Source organism: Cyprinus carpio, chromosome A25 (assembly GCF_018340385.1).
Source record: "Cyprinus carpio isolate SPL01 chromosome A25, ASM1834038v1, whole genome shotgun sequence".
NCBI classification, from domain to species: Eukaryota; Metazoa; Chordata; class Actinopteri; order Cypriniformes; family Cyprinidae; genus Cyprinus; species Cyprinus carpio.
Window position 1 is genome coordinate 11,510,777 of NC_056596.1, and position 6,000 is coordinate 11,516,776.

Sequence of the window (6,000 nt, forward strand, 5' to 3'; positions counted from 1 at the left end):
ACATTTTGGCCAATGCTATGCTTCTAACTTTGTGGGAACCATTTGGGGAAGGCCCTTTTGTCTATTCCAGCATGACTGTGCCTCAGTGCACAAAGCAAGGTCCATAAAGACATGGTTGGATGAGTTTGGTGTGGAAGAGCTTGACCCGCTCACACACAACCCGATCAAACACCTTTGGGATGAACTGAAATGGAGTTTGCAAGCCAGGCTTTCTCGTCCAACATTAGTGCCTGACCTCACAAATGCTCTGTCTGGATGAATGGGCAAAAATTCCCACAAAAACACACCAAAATCTTGAGGAAAGCCTTCCAAGAAAAGTGGAAGCTATTCTAGCTGCAAATTGTGGACCAACTAGGTTAATGTCTATGTATTTAGAATGCAATGTCATTGAAGTCCCTGTTGGTGTAATGGTGACTTTTGTCTGTATTTTTTTTTTTTTTTACATTGTATTACTTGCATTTGTTTTAGACCAGGGGTCTCACTTACCATAAAACTTTACCCATCCCTGAGCAAGTGAGTGTGAGTTAGTGCATGTGCCGGCACTGATTGTGAAGAGGAATGCCATTGAATTTGAACCTTTTTTTTTCACGCGCAAGCCTCTTTTGTGTTCTAGCTGAAGAAATCCATTGTGTTGCTGGACACCCTGAGAAAGAGGGAGCTCAGAGCCGTTGTCTGCAGATGCTTCTGCTCGGCCTCAGGGAGCTGAATGGGGTGAATAGCGTCGGAAACAGCCATACCCAGGGAAAACAATACCACTGGGCAGCTTTGAAGATTAAGAAATTAGGGATGGAGAGGCTGGGGCATAATTACAAATGCTGTTTCATTGTATTGGATATGCATATGTTTGTGCACGAGTTGTACTTTTGAGGTCCTTTGTTGCGAACTCTCTAGCCTTTCGCATAGTTTCCCCAGTTTTTGTACACTGTGTAAATGGACTGTATATTCCAAAGCACTTCAGCTGGGATTGTTGAAATGTTCCAAATGTGAAACTCTCCTGATTCGCCAGTTTCTTTCCTCCAGTGCCGAAGCAAAAGGAATGCAACAACTGGCCTTAACCTCACCGTTCTCCTGTTGCTAGGAAACCCTCGAGCACCGCTTTAGTTCCTTTCTTTTTAAGGTCTACTCCACTCACCACATTTTCCTTTAATTGAAGGCAGCTTACATATGAGAGGAAAACAATTAGCGCTTTGAATACTTTGTTTGCTGTTTGTCAGGGTCGTACTGCTCACCGCCTCGCCTGCCTGGTGGCTCTGTTGTGATATAAGAACAGAGTCAACATCTCATTTGAGCCGCTAAGTGTGTTTAATTGAAGGACTTAAACGCTCACGGCGTGTCACATCTGTAAGAGCTAGGTGTAAACTTTCTCATTGCTGCACAACAGGCTTGTTTTCTCATTCAAATGCCTTTGTAGGCTTTTTACGGATGGTTTGTGCTTTTACCTGTTCACTCAGCTGCCATTCTGTGCCACTATAAGCAAAATTAACCATTCAGTTTGACTGAACAGACAGATTTTTGTACTATTTTATTATAAATAAGGGCTCTTCAATGTTTTATTTTTTATAGCAGTTTAGGTTCAACACATTATATCATCATATCAGGATCTGTGATGTTTTGGCTGTTCATAAAATGCAAGAGAAAAAATTAACTGTACAACCACTACATCCAACAGTGACACCAGTAAATTGGAATGAATGTAAGAGTTCAATCTCCAAAAACAAATTAAATGTACTATCAAAGGGACTCATGGTGATTGGCTGATTACCCAGTCATAGTGATAAATCCCGCCTCTCAGGCCTGAATCCATCAAACTGGTGCAACTGAATAGACTGATTACAGAGGAAACGAGTCACTCAGTTGGATGACCCCACTTTTGCTTACATCTGAATGAAAGTAAACTTGACATGACTTGAAATGATGATGGTGGTTTTACGCTCTGAGCTCAGTAAAATGAAAGGTACATTTTTGTGATCATGTGACCACCTGTGGTGTTTACTGATGATTTATTGACTAATGATTTGAAAAGAAGGTGGCTAATAATAAAAAGCTGATTTTACTCTTATTGTAGTTTCTGATTATTTGAATTTTATTTTAGATGCTATATGAAAAACTGTCAAAAATACAAAAAACTGGCTTATTTTATTTAAATGAATAGATTGTTAATATAAACTTTCTAAATGCCATACTTGTTGTCTATTTTGAATTATTATGACAATTTTAGTGTGAATAGTTTGTTTCTTGCCTGTAAAGAACTTTGAACTGCATTGATTTGTGTAGGAAAGTGCTACATAAATATCATTTGATTGATTGATTTTTATTAATTGATAAGCATACCAAAACAAGTATTGGTTTTAAAATTGTGTTTATTTGTGTTAAAATCTGTTTATTCAAATATTATTATTTTATTATTATATTAAATTTTTATATTATGTGTTATGTCTATTTACATTATATATATTTATATTTGTATATTTTACATTATATCAATATTATATTTTACATATAAATGTATATTATTTATATTTATATATAACACAGCCCTGCAAATTCTGTAAAAAAAGGTATATTAATATGACTTAATTAGTTGATTTTGAGTTGAAAAATATCCACTTTTGTTTTAATGACAAAAAGAAGTTCAAAATGTATAATTTAACTTATCTTCAAATGAGTGGAAAACTATACTAAAATACTCCTTTTAATGTGAATGACTTTACAAAATAAGCAAAATAAGTTTTTTTTCACAAAATCTGTTATTTTCTGTCACTGTTTGAATGTATTAAAATACTCACAGATGTAGCAGAAAATGAATAAATGGTTTAACAAACTTAGATATTACATCTATTTCTGTTGTAGTGTGTTCTGAACACCAGTAAAAGCCATGAAAATAAAGATCGAGAAGAGTGAGTGAGTGACATAAAGACAGCAGTGATAGAGTGAGACAGATAAAAGCGAGGCAGGCATGGAGTCAAAGTGTCTACGTCTCACATTGCCTTTCTTTCGTCCCCATATTGCTGAGATGCGAAGTTTGTGTGTGTCTGTGTATGCGTCGTCTGTCCCCCATCGGGAGGCTGAGACGTGAGTCTGGGTTTGGCTGCGCCACTGAAGCTCAGATGAAAGGCACTCACTGCTCCCTCTCCTCTTTTCTCTCACAGGGCTCCAGGAACCTGATGTCATTTGGAAGCACTTTGATTTAAAGCCTCTGTTCGAGCCTGTGAAGGAGCGTTTTGTTCTGCTGCTGGTATGTAGAGAGCTCCACGCTGCAGTGGACACAACTCTGGACCTGGAGAAAATGAGTTTGGGAAATGGGACTCACACTTGTACACACTGGCCTTGTTGCATTCTGGTCTACACAATGACAGTTAATCTTCATAAAGTGTGAATGGTAACCATGGGTCTGCAAACTGACAATGGCCCTCCGGGATTTCCAATGCTGATGCTGCATCAAAAACTCTGAAAGCATGGGTACTGGATTAGCACCCAAGCAATTTCCAAATTATTGTTGGAGACGGCAATGGCGGTTTGAGGAAAAACCATGGTCTGTGGTGGCAGGAAAGCTTAACAACTGCGTCCAAAACATATCAGGCATTGTGGCCTTTGAAGAGCTCGGTACAACCCCCTACACAGAGCTTCCTAATCAGCAACTTTCCCAGCATTCAACCTCACATTGGCTCAGTGACAAAACGCTGTTGCCCTTCATATCTAACTTGCCATTACACAAGTTACTCCATTAACATGCAGACTGACTCTAGTAGGTGCCGTGAGAGTAAAAGGGGCAGGTCAACACATTGTTTGTGGTGCTTGCAGTTTAGTGTATCATTGGTTGATTCATGCACTTCAATGGTACGTGTTAGGTATGTAGACATGCGCAGTACGTGTCGATTTTAAAGGCAAGCGCGAACAAACATACACAACAATGGCCGAGTACATGGTACTGTTGTTGCTGCTCAAGAGTTTGCTAACGCTTCTTCAGAAAAGTGTGTATTTACTTCACCAATATTACAACCAACAGCGGAGATGCATCATGTACAATATATAATCGTCACTTCCCTACAGGTACTGTTTACTTACTAAGTGACAGCGCCAACTACTGGCCTGGTATACGTAATACAGCGTTTTTGGCCGTTTTTATGTGTAAACGTGAATTGTTTTGAAAACATTGTTGTGTATTTGTGAAACTTTTTAAAAATGCAAGGGAAAAACTTTTCCGTTTTTGACTACATCGTTGTCTTGTAAATGTAGCCTAAGATTCCATACAAAGATCTCAAACTTCTAATCAAACATATTGTGATGCCGCTTTACTATCTAGAGCTGCAGTATGGCACATGATTAGATATATTTTGTATCATCTTATTATTTCCTACCGTTGAAACATCAAAGTTAAAGTAATCCAATAAAATATGATGTTACTGCAGTCATCGTTGATTTTGATTTACAACAATCATTTAACAAAACTACTATTACATATAGAACGTAAATCTGTAAAAGATCAAAAAGTTAATTGTGAGATATTTTAAAATATGAAATAATGTGCTAATGTGATATATAAAGTTGCAAATATGAGATATGAAGTCAGAAATGTGAGATATTAAGTCAAAATTGGAAGATATGAAGTTGCATTGTGAAACTGTATAGTCACGTTTTTAGAAATAGTTGCAAATATGAGATATAAAGTCATAAATGTGAGATAAAGTTGCCATTGTGAGCTATAAAGTTGCAATCTCGTGAAATATAATGTCGCAAATGTGAGATATAAAGTTGCATGTGATATGAAGTTGCAACTGTGAGATAAGAAGTCTCAAATGTGAGATATAAAGTCACAGTTGTGAACTATAAATTGCAAATATGAACTATAAAGTCATATAGACACAATTATGAGATATAAAGTTGCAAATGAAAGATATAAGGTTGCAATTATTAAATATAAAGTTTCAACTGTAAAACATAAAGTTGCCAATGTGAGATATGAAGTCAAAATTGTGAGCTATAAAGTTGCAGTTGTGAGATATAAAGTCACAAATGTGAGATCACTAAGTTGCAATTGAGATAAAGTTGTAAATATAAGAGGTTAAGTCTTTTATTCTTTAATATGTCTTTTTAAATATTATATTTTATTGTTTTATTTAACTCTTTATTTTTTTCTGATGCAGGAACTTTCCTAGTACCCTTTCAAAAATATTTTTTACTCCACAATTAAGATGGTTTATGCTTTACACCGCAAAACACAGGAGTGAAAACAAATCTAGAACTATATCCCAGCCTTTACATATTCTGTCACAAATGACTGCTAAATACTTAATAAATGTTAGATTTATTAATAATGCATGCATTTTATAAATGTTAAATGTAAAAAAAGAGACATTCTGTAGTTGATAATCAATACTGATCGGTCAAAATGTAAAAAAGTCATTACAGCCAGTCACACTGATCACTTGATCCCAGTGCATGCACTGAACTGTGTAGAACTGCACAAAGTTCAGCAAAGGCAAGAATCCTTTGAACGATCTGTTAGCTTTCAGGGATGTTTGCAGTCTTGTCACTATGGCGCACTAAACTCTCGGGAATGTGGAATCCTGTTTTCTTGAGGAACATTAAGGCATGTTTAGACTTATTCATATTTGGCCAACAGCAATTTACTGGACACTTCATACTGCAGAAAATATTTTCATTCTGAATTAATGTAAACAGAATACCAACACTCCTTATTTGTGTGGTGTCATCTAAATTTTAAAGTCTGTACCACATGATGTATTATTCATGACAAGAACTGATTTTTTTTGTGTGTGTCTCAGCTAAAATTGTATTTATTATTATTATTATTATTAATATTTTTACATTTGAATGTTTTCTAATATCTTAAAAGTATCAAACATCAAAATAATTTTAAGAGTAGAACCTAGAAACACTGTTAATTAAAAGGTCATTTAAGGACATCAGGATGTTTGTTTATTTCTTTTTTTGTTTTTCATTTATTTATTCTTTCAGTTTCTACTAGATGAGATTCTA